We start from the raw sequence: 18,193 nt of genomic DNA, 5'->3' as shown, positions 1-18,193 counted from the left end.
ACACTTGTCCTACATGGACAGACTCAAAAAACTCCAACTATTCTCTGTCTCATATTGCTAGTTAGAAGCGATCTCTGTTTGACTTACAAAGCCATGTCTGACCCAGCTCTGTTAGGAGTGCTACATCTAAAGAAATTCCAATCCCTTCTGCACCACACGCTCCAGACATCTGAACCTCATTACCATAATCAACAGAATGTGCTGAATGGGCAGGTTCATAACCCAGAGACTGCCCATGCTATGGAATAGACTCCCCATACATGTCAAACAGAGCACCTCACTGGCCATCTTCAAGGGAAATCTTGATGAGTGGATGGGAAATAGAAAATTCACCCCGGGGATCACTCTAGTGGCTCTACTTGACAGAGGCATTGGGAACTAAGGTCGGGTCGCATGATGCCAGGGTAATCCTATGGGCTAGGCTTGTAAAGGCTCCAGGGCCATTAGTCCATTACACACCTATGAACCTATGAATAAAGTAATTAATATTTAAATATCCCTGACTTCCAGATTGCGGAGTATACAGAGAATGGGAATTATTATGACATACAACTTGCGGTGTGTATCACAATGATAAAATGTGTCTAGATTGTGAGATATGATGTAGTATAGTCATTAATGCTAGGTTTTGGTCATGAAGGCTATTATGCAGTGGTTAGGGTGTTTGGTGTTATTTTTTTTAAATAAAAAGATATATTTTAGCAGGTATAATCATTTTGTAGTGTGCACATGTCTAGGCAGATAGTTGAAGATTTTTTTTCAATAACCCTGTGTAAAGTAAGTTTACAGTTACCAAAGGAAAAATTATCACCTAATTTTATTTAGTGGTATTGATTAAAATGTTAAAAAAAGTAAAATGAACATATTATTGTCTATGACCTGATATAAAAAATGGCCACTGAGATTTATAATGTAGGCTAAAGCAGTCCTGCTGTACATATTGCAGCACATAGTGCCCTAAATTGCATGTGCTTAGGCACTGAAATGGCATAATGTTGTTGAAGACTCTGCAAACAACTGAAATACTGAAAATATTATTAAAATGACTTGAGATCGCCATCATCAATGTGAGAGCAGCTTAAAGTGATCATGTCGAACCTCGTAGATGTCACTATTCCATTTTTATCAGAAAGAAGACCGTGGGCAGAGATTAAAGCCAAGATCTAAAATGTATTTCTTCCCCACCTGCTGCTGCAGTTTCCCCTTATGGATCTGAAGTCTATTGCATTCTATTTGTAGCTATTTCTTATGTATTTTACTTTAATGGAAAACTCTACCTTGGAACTCAGAAATGTTTTTTGTCATTGCATATTTGTTTTCTGAGCTATTTTAATGCATTAAAATAAATGTAGTGGCTGCTTATGACATGGGGCCTGGCATATTAAGATGATCTAGTTTTAGAACTTTCTTTTCCCTTTCCCAGAATCTATTTCATGTCCCCTTTATATGAGTTATGCTATATATAAGGAAGTTATTTTGTCTTCTCAGTCCATTTAGATAGAATGGCAACAGTGTGAGTCAAAGACATTTTACAGATCTACGGTAACAGGAATGATTGCATTTTATTCCTGAATAACTGTCATATACAATTCTCACAGAGTCTGTATTAAACTGCATTTAGACCAGTTTTATAACTGCATCCAAATAAAGTAGCTAACTCATAGGCTTTTGTGAGGACTGCCATTTTGTAGTCCTCTGCTCTGACCACTGACATGCCTTCCCCTACACTCTACCTGAGGCATCAAAGCTATCACTGTAATCCAAGGGCTGAAGTATTCTTTTATAGAAGTTTTAAAGGAGTGCAGGTTAGTAGCAGTTTTGATATTTAAAGGAAGGGAGTTGCATAGTTTTGCCACAGAGCAGGAGTAAAGACTTAGGCCTGGGGTTTTGTTAGGGTTATAAGTTGTGAGGAGATGTTTGTTTTCAGATCTGAGATGTTTATTTGGGATATAAAAGTTAATTAATGGAATAAGAGCAGGACAAGCTAGTGGGATGTGGATGATTTTGTATACCGAAGTAAGTTGTATGTATTGGAAGTGGAGGGGGAGTTCAAGCCATCTTAGGGAACGTAGGGCTTTACAGTGATGAGTTAGAGAGGTTGTGTTTAAGGGAAATATGGCAATTTCTTTATAGCAGTTTCTAGTTTTTTTTCCTTAGGGAGGTCTGTAAGTTAATTAGAATTGGGGCCCCATATAACAGTGAGGGCAAGAGGTAGGTTTTGGCCAGCATAATTTTGGTAGCTGCTGTGAGGAAGTTTTTATTCCTGTATAGCATGCCTAGTTTTTGGCGTTTTTTTTATACTGTTTTGTATGCGTAGGTCAAACTTGAGATTATCATCAGTTGTGAAACCTAGTAGTTTGGTGCGCTGAACCAATTCCCAGTTTCAGTATTGTTAGCTGAAAAGATCTTGAAGTTTGTTTTGTTGGCACTATGGGGTTTGTGGGTGAAGAGAAGGAGCTTTTTTTTTTTTGGTTCAGTAGGAGTTCAGCATTGGAGAGCCATGTTTCTATAGAAGAGAAAGCTTGTTGTGTTATGTGTTGTAGGTTAGTTAATGTGTCTGATACACAGATGATAGTGAAGTCATCTGCATATTGGATTATAGTGCCTTCACAGGAGGATTATGAAAGTTATTGATGAAGACATAAAATAGTAATGGGCCAAGGATGGATCCTTGAGGTACACCTGTGGGGGTTGTGTGATATGGGGAGATAGAGCCCTGCCATTTTACTGCTTATTGCCTGTCAGCTAGGTAGCTAGAAAACCACTGAGGTGAGGAGGAGGACAGACCAATGCTGGAAAGTTCTTTAAAGAGTTTTGGATGAAATGCCATGTCAAATGCTTTTGAAGAATAAAGAAATACTGCAGATACTTGTTTGCCAGTGTCACAGGCTTTATTGACAGAGTCCATAAAATTATAATAAGGCTGTTGAGGTACTGTGTGCAGGTCTGAAGCCATGTTGAGTGTGAGAAAGTAGGATGTTGTGTGTAAGATGGTTGAGAAGTTGTAGGTGCACACATTTTTCGAGAATCTTAGAGAGGGGGGACAAGATTGCAATAAGATGAAAGTTTATGGTGTCAGTGGAGTTTCCTCCCATATGTAAAGGGATAATGTATGATCTTTTCTATAGGTTAGGGACATGAGATTCAGTTATGGATCTATCAAATAAGATGCTAACAGGAAATACTATTGCCTCTGAGGTGAGCTTTAGGTATTCTGGTGGGAGTTTGTCTGCTGAGGTTGGGCAAGGTTTCAGTTTTTGTAGTACTTTTTTATTTGAGATAAAGGTATGAGCTGAAAAGTAAGCAGGGGGATGGTTTGGTTTTTGGTTATGGGTGGTTGTGTGCGTGTATAAAGTGTGGGATGGTAGAGGTTAGTACTGGAGACATTAGTAGATGTAGTGAGTTGGGGTGGATGAGTTGGGTTTACTTTTAGGATTTATATGGACTCTACAAAGTATTAGTTGAATTTGGTGGGTGTTTGAAGAGGTGGTATATTGGGGTATGGATTGGGATTATTTTTATTTCCTGGGTTGAGTAGTGATCTTACAGAGTACCACAATTTCTTAGGGTTGTTTTTGTGGTTATCTTGAATGTAGAATTTTTTGTCATGCAATATTTGTCTTTTTGTTTGATTGCAGGGTTGTCTGTATAACTGAAGATTTATGCCATTTTTATTCTTTATCCAGGCAGTCCATGCTTTGTCCTTATCCATGCTTTGTCCTTGTCTTTCTTTAGAATCTTACATGATTTGGTGACTCATGGGGCAGGGTTATTTTTTATTATTTTTCTTTGCTGAGGGTCTAGGGAGTTAAGAATGCTTAGAAAGGTACAGCTGAAGTGTTTAACTGCATCATTAAGGGGAGGTCTTTTTAGGATGGACCAGTCTATAGATTTTAGAGATTCATTTAATACCTCTTTGCTGAATTTTTGTAGGTTGCATGTGATTTGAATTTGTGTTGTTTTGTTAGTTGAGTGATAGTCCTGTGAGTATAGGCTGGTAGGTGGTCACTTAAGTTGGGGAGTGTGCCTGAGGATGTAAAGTTAGAAGGGTTTGAAACTGGTATCCAGTCCAGGGTGGTGTGTTGGATGCTATATTTGCTATATCTGGTAGGAATATTTATAAGTTGACTAAAGCCACAGAGGTTTATACTGTTTGTTGGGTGATGTGAGGTTAGTATCTGCCAGTCAGTGTTAACATCCCATAGGAAAATGGTTTAATTTGGTATTGTTTCAGATATCTGGGTTAGAATACTTTCTAGAATGGGAATGTTTTGCCCAGGATGGATGTATAAAACAATTATGAAGATGTTTTTAGATGAGTTAAGTTTTAGAAATGTTATAAGGATTTTGACTGTGCAGAATTTTGGTATAGTATTTGAGTAAGGGGGAAACTATCAAGTTGTTAGGGAAAACTAGGGCTATTCTACCACCTTTTTTTATGTGGTCTGTCTACTTTAATAATGCTGTAACCAGGGGTAAGAATTTAAGTATCTCTTATTTCTGGTTTTAGCCAAGTCTCTGTAATAGCAAGCATGTCTGGGTTAAAGTGTTTTAACCAGGTATGAAAGATTATCAGTTTATTGCACATGCTCCAGATATTAAGAGAGATAAGTTTTAGTTTTTTTGTTTCTGTAGTAGGAATGAGACATGGGTTGGGGTAAATGTCCCCACACAAGTTTAAGGCTGTAATTTGGGTATTTTTATTAGTTTTAGGTTGTAGTGGTTAGTACTGAGGACTTTAGGGTGGGAATAGAAGAAGACTGGTATAGAGATCAGTGTTGGGGTTATTTGTGAAAAGCTTGTGGTGGAGGGATTGAGTGGTGATGATATGGTAATAGTTGAGGTATGTTTTGTAGTAGTGTTGCTGGAGGAGTTGTTAGGGTAGAAAGGAGAAGAAGGAAGAGAAATGAGAGGCATCAGTAAAACAGCATGATTGTAGAATGATTGTATGTCTATAGCACTTAATATCAACAGTATCATTTTACCCTTAAGAAAAGTGGTTAGTTAGGCCACCTTAAAAGGAAAATGACTGAAATAAGAGGATAATGTTGAATTAGGTTTTACAGTAGAGTTTATCTGATTTTTGAATCACAGAAAAGGGAACAGTGTAGAGATCAGAAAGAACCAAAAGGGAGTTTGATATTGCTATTTTTGCAGAGTATTAATGCAAGATTTCATTTTCAGATGAGTTTTAACTACTGCTTAATGAGGGAAGGAGAAAAGTGGCCCTTTCATTTCCTCACTATGTGGCTCCCTGGTCTTGGATGTGATGCCTTTATTCTTTTTAGGAAAAGAATAAAGGTAATCATGATTCGTATATTAATATTTACATAGATTCATACTAGGCTAATTGCCCTTGTGGGCCATTTGAGGCCTAGCCAATTACCCCATGTAAGAATCAAGCCCTGCACCTTGTGTCTGTAAGGCAAACACCTTAACCATTATACCAACATCCCACTCGTCTTATATGGTTAGCCTGTTGTTACCATGCCTTTGTCTGTTATATTAGCTTTTCATTAACCACAGTATGGCATCACATACACAAGTAGATTGATAAAATATGAGAGGTATGTTTAAAGTATACAAAGAGTAGGGTTACCTAAGGTAATAAGCAGGGTAAAATGACATACCTGAGTTAGATTTCAGTTAGTAACAGTTGTCAGATGTAGGTCATACAAAAAATAATGGTTAGAAATGACTTTTACGATATGCCACATGTAGAGCTTGTTTGTTTGAGAAGATTATTATAAAGGAGTTAACTAAAATTGGCAGCGATGGGGGGAGGGGTTGACAATGAGATGGGAATAAATTCAGAGTTTGGCTATATGGAAGTATATTATGCATTATCTTCATAGTGGTAATTAAACTTTAGTACTATAATTTAAACTGAATTGGAGATACAAACTACGAGTGTTCTGTTTTCTGCTTATAAACATTTGTAGTGATGTGCAGTTACTATTGGTTAAGTAAACTGTGGACTCTGTTTTGCTGACTTTGTTTGATTTCTGAGGTAAGTGTAGACATTTTAGTAATGTTAAGCTTCACAGTGATGAGTACAACATGGAAGGTTACCAACAAATTAAGATGAAATTTCTATCTTTTAATGAATAGCAATTGATAATACAGTAGTTTAAGCAGGAGTAAAAAGGATGCAAAAACAGACCTTGTTTGCAATGTATGGTAATGCTTGGAAGTTTATAGAATTCTGATCACTTTGTTGATTTTAGTAATATTCATTTGAATATGCTGGTCTGGATTAAGTTCATGGTTAGATATAATTCCTAAGTGTCATATTCTGCTGATGACTTCTGTAATGTATTATTGTTAAGAGAGAAGAAACATGCATTTTTGGTTCACAGGTTCATAGGAGGTTACTAGGCTAATGGCCCTAGGGCCTTTACAAGCCTAGCCATGTAATAACCCATTTACCCTTATTAACCATAGTTAGATGGTTATTGGTAGCAGAGTAATTCTGTGATCAGCACCGACTGCCCCTGTCCATGAGGGACATAGGTGCCACCCCTGGGGAGAATTTGCTGGTCACCCATCCAGTTGTCAAGGTTGCACTTGAATAGGGTCATTGAGGAGCTCTGCTTCACATGGAGTGGGAGCTTATTCCAGAGGAGTGGCAATTTCTGGGAAATATATTTGTCTCTCCAGCATATTCTGTTACTGTCACAGGCTAGGTTGAGATCCATGGAGCGAGTTATTATTGTCTCATTTGATTTTGGATGAGCAACATTTCCATTAGGGCAGGGTCCAAGACTGTTCTGTATGCCAGGCACAGGTTGGCTGTCAGCAGCCTGTATGATATGGAGCGCAGTGACAAGGCTTTCAGTCTTTCCATGCATGTCATGTTTTGGCGGCCCTGGATTCTCTTGGTTAGAAACCTCTGTGGTGTCTCCAGTTGCTGCAGATGTCTGGGGAGGTACATACAGAAGGGAGTATTTTACTCAGTTAGTGGTCTGATAAGGCTCGAGTACATTGGAGGTATAATCTCCCTGTTCTTGGTTGCGATGCCCTTATTTATGAGATGCACAATGTAGAATGATTTCTTACCACCATGGACACATGGTGATTGAAGTTTAAATTGCTATCAACCTCTATTCCCAAGTCTCACATGACTGAGTTTGAGCTTAGAGAGGGTACTGTCTATATCTTAATTAGCAGGGGCTACTTCTTTACCAAATGGGATAATGAGGCATTTTTTTATGTTAAGTTTTAGTCCATGAGTTTTGCAGCAATCATTTGTCTGTGTCAGCCCTTTCTGTAATATGTTAACATCACTGGGGGACTCCATGATTGTGCTCAGATTACAGTCATCTGCAAACTTGGTAAGCCACAGGCCATCTTCCTTCACCTTGATGTCAGAGAAATAGATTCTAAACAGTAGAGGGCCCAGCACAGATCTTTGTGGTACTCCACTGGTAACTTTGACAGTATGTGTTCTGTCAGTGAGCCAGTTTGCCACCCATCTAATAATGTATGGGTTAATCCCCAGCTGGGAGAGTTTCTCTGTGATACCTGAATGGAGGATTGTGTCAAAGGCATTGGCTAAGTCAAGCTATATGGTATGTATGGTTTTGCCCTCATCCAGGGCTTTGGTTACATTCTCAAAGAAGTCCACTAGGTTTAATAAGCAAGATCTACCCTTGACAAAACCAAACTGGGTCAGTTCAAGGGTTTGAAGGTCACCTATGTCCTTGTGGATAAGGTCTATGATGATTCTTTCCATGGTCTTGCAGATAATGCTGGTTAGGCTTATGGGTCAATAGTTCTCATCCCCCATGTAATCTCCTTTGTGCAAGGGGATTACTGTTGCTATTCTCCACTCTGCTGGAACAAAGCCTGTTCGTTCTCAGGCTATGGTTAAAGAGAGTGCTGAGTGGTTCCACTAGGTCTTGTTTTAGATTGTTTAGTAAGAAGCATGGGATTTTATCTGGTCCCACAGAAACTGTGTTTTTGGCCTTGGATAGTGCTTGTATGACCTGTTCTTTGGACATACTTTGGTAGAGGACTGGTGTCAGGAATGCATTGGGGTATGTCTGGTGGGGACAGGGGGGGGAAGTTGTTGCCAAATCTGTCAGCTAGCAGGTTAGTGATTTCTTCAGGTTCAGTGTGAGTGGTACTGTGCACTATAAGTTCAGCACACAGCTGGGCATTGCCTTTTAGGTTTCGAACGTAGCTAAAGAATGCCTAGAGATGCCAATTTAGAATTGTAGCTACCCTTACAGGACTCAGCAAGATATCTGATTTGCTTGTTCAAGCTGTGGAAGGTATTCTTCCTCCATTGATTAAGTTCCCTACTGTTCTTAGATATCAGTTTCATTCTTTTGTTGTATAGTTTATTTATACTTACAGTCCACTAGGGTGGCTTGTTGTTTGAGAAGACTTGATTTTGTTCCTGTTGGGTACAGCCGAGTCAATGCATTTGTTTAAGTGGCTGTATAGGGCATTTGTGTATTCTTCTGCATAGGAGTCATAGCTGGGTATGTTGGTAGGGGCTTTGAAACTTTTTATGCCATCACTTAGTAGGCAATAGTTTCCTCTGGAGAAATGTTTTCATTTTTTTTTACTCCAGTGGGGGTGTAAGGTTTGATCTTTATTTCAAACAAGACAGATTTATGGTCTGACCTTACTAGGGAGGGCAACATGGGGATAGTGCAGTGACCCCCCCCATGTTGGTGAGCACTAGGTACAGGACATTTGAGCCTCTTGAGGGGGTGCAGACCAACTGTTACAGGGTGTTTGAATTAACAAAGTCCAGGAACCTTGTAACAATTGTGTTTGTGCTCATGTAAGTTGCATTATCGATGGAAGGATAGTTGAAATCTCCCACGACCAAGGTTACAAGAGAATAAAAAAGTATAAATAACTAGTGCATGGTTTGTTCTTTTTCTTGTACTGCTGACTAAGTTATTACATTTGCATTAGAAAAATAGACCACTGAAGGAATTGAAAAGGACCTTAAATGTAAGAAAACCAGGCTAGCAAATGAAGCTATAAAGAAGCAAGCAAATAGGGAGGTAACAGTACTTAATGAGTTATAGGATAGGAGATACCAGAATATGAGGGCCATGTATGCAGATCCAGATGCAAAGTTATTCTGTGATTAAAAAGGAGAAGGTACAAAGAGAATGCAATTTAATACTGAGCATAACAGGTAACAGAAATATTCCCATTTATTTGGAAATGGAGAAAGAGTAGTGATTAGTGGATTATTTTGATTGAGGGGGCTGGAGTATCCCAAGCCATATAGGAACTTCTGAAGGAATTTGGATGGATATTTAATATCAGTCCAGCATTATGTGTATTCAAGGCAGGGCTAAGTGCAACAGTGAGGTATGTGAAATTGGGCCCATTTCTGTTATGGAGGAAGATAGAAAAAACAGAAACTCTACAGGACTAGACAATATAATAAATTTTGACCTGAAGGACTTGAGAGTGTTGTGACCTGTTTTCTGTTGTTTGTTTAACAGACGTTTGAGTGAATGTGTAATGATGGATGATTAAAAGCAAGTAGTGATGAGTTCCAGTCCATTGCTCCAAAGCTCATTAAATACTTTCCTGTCTCCTACATACCAATAGGTTTACTGTGCAGCATATAAAATGCTGGAGAACGTTATGAGTACTCAGACTGCAGAGCACTTACATTGGCTGCTTGGCAGGCTACTGTACCGTTCTTTACATGAAAGGCCTTTCAGTTGCAGTTAGTTATCATTCATTTGGGGATTATGTCTCTAGAGCTATGGATGAGGTTACACGTGGCTGTCATGTCTATTTCTACAGCTCAGCTTTTGAGTTTTTGAAACATGATATCGTGATCATTAAATGAGGTGGTTTGGGTATAAGTATAAATCTTTATAAGTATAAATCTAGTGGTTTTGTTTTGGCTAGTGGCTGGCTTGTGAACAGAAGTTGGACTGTCCATATAGAGAAACGTAGCACAGATTACAAATAGTACTTACACAGTCATCATGTTTTGTTCCACTCTAGCTGAATCCTTATATGTCAAACTTAGTTGTTTTGGAAGATGTTAGGATTTCAAAATATATTGATAATATTAAATATTAAACTTGTTTTTGCTACAGGATAATCTTGATAGAGTAGACAAACAGTTGTCTCAGTGCAACCAAATTAACGCCAAATCTATAAATATGCTACTCGGGAATTTGAAACATGATTATGCATTTTGCTTGAATGGAATCCCAGTAGAAATAGTGGAAATCTATATGGACTTGGGTGCAGAGGTGGATATGAGCTTACATTTCACAGACAAATTTGTGTTTTGGTGAATGGATAAGTTGGAGTGGTACTAAGGGTCCTAATGGACTGTATACTGGTGGTGATTGTTCTGCCATTTGCTTATATTATTTGGACTCCTAAAAAGCTTGGTGACGTTACACTCCTAGTATAACAGGTATTTAGTTAATTTATTTGAAAAGATTCAAAAAAGTGAACCAAGACAATCACTGTGTTTAAATATATGTACTATTACATTAGACTGATCAACCTAAGGTTACACATAATGAAGTACTGACAAACTGGAGAAGAATCTTATATAGACTTTCAGACTTTAAGAGGATTTTAGTTGTTTTTTACCTGTAACGATGGTGAATATAAATTTGGATTTGAGGATCTCAGAGTGGAACTTAGTAAGAGGCCATAACAAAACCATAGGTAATATGAACTGTTTTGTAAAGTGATTTTTTCCAGTACGTAATAGGCTACCAAACTGGATTAAGAGATTAGGTAACAGTGATAAATTTAAGATGAGTTTAGATGATAATTTTAAATTGTTTTATTCATTGTTTTGTTTGAAATGTGTTAATTGTGTAGTCCCACTAGATTCATGGCTCATTTTCAAGGAAGACAGTGGGTGGGGGTAAAATTTACCCAAAGAAGAAGTCTAAATAAAAATATAACTATAAATACAAATATAAATACAAATCTAAATATAAATACAAATCTAAATATAAATACAAATATAAATATACATACAAATATAAATATAAATACAAATATAAATATAAACACAAATATAAATATAAATACAAATATAGTAGCAAAACCGCAAAGTAGTAAAAACGTGTAAAAAGAAAATATATAAAATAAAACAAGTATAAAAATGGCAAAGAACCTTTTAGTAAACAAAAAAATTGTATTTGTTTAATAAAAGGTTCTTTGCTATTTTTATATTTGTTTTATTTTATATAAATATAAATATCTAAGTACTAGCACAATAGCTTGTAACATTAGCAGGGCATAAACAAGCAGTTATGCAGATATAAATAAAGAAACATAAGGCACCACACACTGCTTAGAGGGATCACAAAGGAGAGAGTATTTATTAGCAGACAATAGCTCCATGGCTATGTGCTATAGTGGTCAGCAATGTACACATCTATTTGTAGACAAACTATGAGCTTGTAAAGGAGCATTAAAGTGATGGTGGAATTCAATAATGTAATTTGTTTTCAAAAGGAGTTCTACATGACAGGCTTAGCACAAGAGAAACTATCATGACTAACTCTGCTGGTAGTGGAGGGATGCAGAAAATATAGGCATTAGAACTAAGTGAGAACTAATTTCTGAATGCCAAGTAAGGCAGTTAAATAAAGTAAGTAGTGTGACTATCTGGATATGGGCATGGATGCAGAAAAGTTCAGTATATGGTTACTTGTAAGTTAAGGTCAGCCGGGCAAGGTGTCACAAACTGATACAGAGTAGGCTATCTCAGGTAGCTCCAAGACGAATACATATTCCTATCATGTCATGTTTACTGATGTGATTCTATTTATTTATTTGAAATTTGGTAACTAGGTTAGTGGAGTGGTCAGTTGACTCTTTTCACCATGACCTGGGCAACTGAGAAGCAAAGCACAAAATATAAAAAAAAATCGATAATGGAAGTGATAATGCATCACACGGCAAACAATAATAAAGAATGTATATCAAAAGTAAATACTCATAGAAAAGGGAATAGCAATATTCACAATATTTCAAGCAATGTGGCAATATGTACAATATTTACAGGGTGAAGTTCTCTTAGATTCCTATATGTTGTGCTTGTAAATATTCAAGTTACAGTAAAATTACATCAACCCTACATGTCTTATCCAGTATCATGAGAACAATTACAAGCATTTTCTTCAGGCAAATGGTCCTTCAGTTTAGCCTTAAACATATTTCTTCAGGTACTTGATTTCATGTTGCTGGAACGAGTTTAGTGAAGGCCTTTCCAACATGGTAGTGCTAAAAGGTGGTCTCTTCCAAAACGGTCTCTTCCAAAACGTGCCATCATCCTGACTTGAGTATGATGGCTCTCTTATTTCCAAGATTGATCTTTTTCTTTGGGGGGGGGGTGACCCAGCATGAATCTTCTAAAATGAGTGTCACCAATACATTGGTCTCAATCAAGTTGGCCAGAACTCTAATTGCCAGGGTTCTACCTCATGTTTAGACTTGAATTCATTTTTTGCAAATATGTGCATTATTACTGTAGAAACAGGGTATAAATTGCAGCTGCATAACCTTTTCCATGAGTTGTACTGGTAGATTCACAACATAGCTGGTAGGTGTTGACTACATCCTTTGTCTTTCCATAAGAATAAATTGGGGAAGAGAGGGGGCAATTATACAAAGGTATGCAATTGTGTCTTCCATTTTGGAGAATTTGATGGGCAGCCAACATTAAGAATCTTAGTGGAGGGACATCTGGCCAGCTACTTATTATCTTTTCATGGTCAGTAACAGTATCAAGATTGTTACCATAGAAAAAAGGATGGAAGATGAAGTTACTGCCACATTGGTGCAGGGCCAGTATGAATGATGGTGCTGGGTGTTATCTATTTGGGTCTAAAAGTTAGATGCAAGTTTACCAGCAGTGACTGTTTAAGTGGACTGTATATTCTTAGCAGATTCCATTACTAGCAGTGTATTTACTTCTTTCAAGAATGGCATTTATATACCACTGAAATCTTAGCTTTCTTATAGAATCACATTTGTCCAAGGCAGATAACAAATATCATTGGAAGTATAAACACACCTGGTCAATCAAAGACATCAGTTTGCATTTTTGTCATGTTTGTAAGAGCAATATTATACATTACTTATATTATCTGATGGTAATGAATTAAACACAAATATTTCCACTTTTTTATAATAATTTTCACAAAAGCCTTGAGCCTTGTTAGCAGTTTTGAAGGTAGTAACATAACAGATTGTCTTGATAACACCACTATTACTGTAATTTTCTGTTTCCCTCAATATTTATATACATATAAGATACCACTTTATTGGTTAAAGAACTTTTCCAAATATTATTCAATCTGCCATCTGGCATCTGATTCTTAAGGCATTTTGCTGTTCGAGTAGTTCAATTATCTTATGAATGACCCTTAAATACTGACTGGCTCTTCAGAGTATCCCACATTACATGGTGTTTGTCACTTTTAACATTTGAAATACTATTAGTAGTTACATGTTTATGAAATATACTTGACTGTAACCTGCATTTTTATAGACAGTAAGATCAATAAAATTAATTTCATGAGGAATCATGTCTAAGGCAAACAGAAAAGGTGTATAACACTCCCTCAATAAATCTAAAAATAGGGGTCATTCATGTTCAACACCCCACTGTAAAGTAAATGCATTGTCAATATAATTACTAAAATGTGAAACTATGTTTTCAAAACTCACTGCTATATGCTTTTTATGCCCTTTATAGGCTACACTTACAAATTTTGATAAGATAAGTGCTGCCCAGAAAAATAATTGCATGTATGTACTGTAAAGGCAATGAGATCATTGCAGTCTGTAATTTGACAAAAGCTGTATCTTTATCAGGACTCGGCTTCATGGTTTAGATGAATAATATCCAGATTATGACCCAGATGACTTGGGTTTGCTTAGCTGTTCAGAAACTGGAAAGACTGAGGCAGGGGAGGATGGGATTAAGTAAATATTGTCTGCCTGTCCATCCTTGGGAGAGGGAGGTATTGTGACCCACTGCACAACTAACACCATCAGGAGTGTTGCTGGCAGTAGCTATCCTGAGATATGCAATGAGATATGCAATGGCAAACATAAGCAGCTTCTCTGAATCCATCTGTCACTGTGCAGAGGGAGGGTAGATGGGGGTGCACTCACATGAATAAATGGCTGCTGCCTGCTGGCTCTCATGTCCAAAGGGAAGTGAATGGAATGATAGGCTCTCACTCCATTTGGGGAAAAACTGGGCCCCAATGTGTTGCCTCCTCTTACACTCCATCACATTCTTCCTTCACAGAGCAGGTTATGCGGTCACCAAATCTGACCTCGATATTGCAGGAGTTCTGCCATAAGGCCCTATACTTACAAGTCTACTGAGAATTTTATCAGTGTTTAATAGCCTGCAGTCACCACATCTGACTTCGATATTGCAAGAACTCTGCAGTAAGGCCCTACACCTACAGGTCTACTGAAAATTTTGTCAGTGTTTAATAGCCTACGGTCACTACATCTGACCTCAGTATTGCAGAAGCTCTGCCATAAGGCTGTACACCTACAAGTCTACTGAGAATTTTGTCAGTGTTTAGTAGCCTGCAGTCACCACATCTGACCTCAATATTGCAAGAACTCTGCCATAAGGCCCTACACCTACAAGTCTACTGAGAATTAAAAACCCTTAGTGATGAGGTGTGCCACATAGAAAGATTTCCTGACTGTTGTGGTGATGTGGTTATTGAAGGTGAGACCACTGTCCACCTGTGTCCCTAAGTCTCTCATTACACTTTTGGTGTTTAGTGTACTGCCACCTATGTGGTAATGCATGGGTACATGGTTTTTCCCAAAGGGGATAACTATACATTTCTTGGCATTAAGCTTGAGCCCATTGCTCTGGCACCAAGCATCTGTTTCTGTAAGGCCCTTTTGTAGAATAGCCACATCATTTGGGGATTCAGTAATGGCTTCCAGTTTGCAGTCATCTGTGAACTTTGTTGGCCAGAGTCCCTTAGTGTTGGCCTTTACTTCAGAGAAGTAGATGCCAAATAAGAGCAGCCCCAGGACTGAACCCTGAGGTACTCCACTTGTCACTTGTCTGGAGCTGGATTTGGAGTCAGCTACTTTTACAGTCTGGGTTCTGTCAGTAAGCCAGTTGGCAACCCATTGAGTGAAGTAGGGATTTATGCCCAACTTAGTAAGTTTATTTATGATTCCAGAGTGGGTGTGATAACTAATATTTGGATGCTAAAAAAACACATGTAGACAAGCAGAAAATAGCATATAATCATATTATAGAAAAATGTGGTATTGCATTTTCTGCACTTCATACATTAGTTGAGCTACTTGTTCCTTGTTTACAACTTTTTGGCATGTGTATGCATATGCTTGTGTGAGAGATGATGTTGTAGAAGGTAGTGTGTGTGATTTTCTCAAATGATTTTTTTAGAGGAGATAACAAGGTAATTGTGTGAAACTTGGGTAGCTGAAGTTCCATCTTTGGGCAGGTATGAAGAGCTGACTTGCCTTAAAATATGGATCACAGGCCTTTCTGAGACACACTGGTTGAAAAGTACTGTGACAATGTAAACTAGCTATACTGTAGCAAGGTGCATTAACTCTGGGTGAATGCTGTCAGCTGTCAAAGAATCGTGTATTTTTGGCTGCTTAAGATTTTTTTTTACGTGTAAGATGGAAAGTGGCTGTATTTAAGACAGTGATATGAGTCTGATGAGTTAATAATGAGTGTAATATGAGTTTGAATAGGAGATGATTTTTTGGAGTAGGTGGGGATTGTGTTTATGAAATACAAAGAAAACATTCCCGGAATTATACTGGAAAATTGATTAATAATGCATTATATTTAGTATGTTTCCTAGATGAGAGAAGCATTGTGATATTTTTCCAGGATGATTTAGGATTAATGGCAGAGTTTTCTGGAACCTGGGTTGTATAACGCTCCCCATTATATAGCAATGATTTGTAATGGTTTATTATAGCCTTGAATTCATGGTAGAGTGAAGCAGTTTTAATTGTATGATACATTTTCCAGTGCATTTCCTTGATAACCAAGGTAATATTTTCATTTAACTCATGGGTGAAATTAATTTCTTATTTTAAATGTACATTCTCTACCATCTCCTATCTGCATTACCAGCAGCCTCTCCTCATTTAAAACCTTGCTGCACTCACAGCTAACTTCACAATGGAAGTGCTCCTGCTCTCATCCTACCTAATCCTTCTAATACCACTTCCTGCTCTCCTAGAACTGAACACACCATCACTGCCTCCTATAGTTCCACAGCTCTAGTGAACTATTTGACCAACTACTTAACAGTTACCCTATGCTGCTACTTTTGTAAAAAAAAAAAAGTGTATTTTATTGCTGTTTAATGAACTATACTGATCTATTCTATCATTGTTAACCTTTTTTATCATATTTACTTTGTATTCCTATGAGATAATGTGTAATGTATATGTACAATGTGCACTATGTATTTGTATTTTTTCTGGAGCTTTTCTCCCCAGGACTTCATTGAAAACAGGCTCCTTGTGGCCCAATGGACCATCCTGGCAAACAAACTGCAAATAAATAAATATATAAATAAATAAAACAGATGAGGAGAGATTCCAAAAAATTTCTGTGAGGTGTCATTAAACTGCTGTACTGCTTCACCAAGGCATAGGATAATCTTTTGTGGTGACCAGTCAGTGATTTTAGTAGCTGAATAATATGTCTACTGTGGAAATGTTTATAATTCCTAATATGATGAACAATGGTGCTTGGAGGACTTTATAGTCAGTGTTAAAGGTCATGCATCTGGCCTGGCCCAAGCTGCAATGATGTTTTGTAAGAATGGGGCTTAAAGCCAGTCATGTGTGGAATTCTTTATTTTTCAACCATCATCATTTATTACAAAACATCTGTTTAACATGTCAGTGGACTTTTTTTTTGCTAGTTTATGCAGTCTTGCTGCATATGAGTTAGGCTTACACATATAGCTTTAATACTGGACTGGAATATTAATAATCATTAATGAATGATTAATCACGTGTTTAGTTGGCCTGCTTTGATATATACTCAACAACATCTTCTGCAGCTGTAAGGGAAAATTTGGGGGACTGCATACAGGCAGATTTTAGAAATGGCTTTGAATCATTTTAGTTGTAATGGTAATATTATGGATTCAGCACTTTTTATGTAGATTATTTCTATGTCAGTCATAGAGCTGGGAGTGCCTTTTGTAAATATGGCCAGCCCACTGATAACCTAAATGCTATCCATCCATCCATCCATCCATCTATCCATTCTCAACCCCTTTTTCCATTTTTTTCACGTGGGATCAGGGTGTCACTTTAACAGTGGCAGCCATCTAGATCCAAGGTTCTATGTTTTTTTTGAAATATTTTGTAGCCTTGTGGTGTAAATTCTTTACTTTGTATAGGTTGTTTTGGACAGTTACTGCTGACAGTAGGATATTAGGAGAATAATAATCAATCCATGCATATAGTTCAGTATTTAATTACATGAACTCTAGCAACTAATATTAGCTATTTTTTCATGTTATATTTACCTAGGCTGTAGATAATAACAAAAGCACTATTCTATTTTGGATGTTGTGATCTACATTTTGGTAAATGTCTCCAAACTGTACTAGGAGTTATGAGATCATTTTGGTGACATTAATTTATTTATTCATATTTGTATAGAGAAAAGCAGAGTTTTATAGTAGCATTGTGTTTTGGTTGATACAGAAGCCGGGTGATGAAGGATGTGAGACATTCTTGTCTAGTCCACAAGTATGAATTGAAGAACATAATTCAGAAAATTAATTTAAACACAGAGAATTAGTAATTGGTGCTATGTGGTGTGATGTAAGGAGCTGATATTATGATCATTGCTGGTGGTGGAGTAGGGGCTAATGAAAAATTGGTTATATAAATGAGTATAACATGTAGTGTCATCATTAACTTGATTTAGTTTATGATAAGGTGAATTGATGAGGGTCACCTTTGGAGACTTTACTAAAGCTGCCTACAAATCCTTTTGCCAGTTGTACACCAGTTATTATTCATGTCCATGAAGATGTTCATGCAAGAGTTTTAGACTCAATAAACTATTTTCTGAATTGGAGTCAAGATTGGTCAAGGTAAAAAGGTCACAATAGAACCCAATACTCTTTTACAAAACTTTGAAGGCTGTAAG

Source organism: Protopterus annectens, chromosome 5.part0 (genome assembly GCF_019279795.1).
Source record: "Protopterus annectens isolate FY-2018-M chromosome 5.part0, PAN1.0, whole genome shotgun sequence".
Classification (NCBI taxonomy): domain Eukaryota; kingdom Metazoa; phylum Chordata; order Ceratodontiformes; family Protopteridae; genus Protopterus; species Protopterus annectens.
This window is presented reverse-complemented; position numbering follows the sequence as displayed.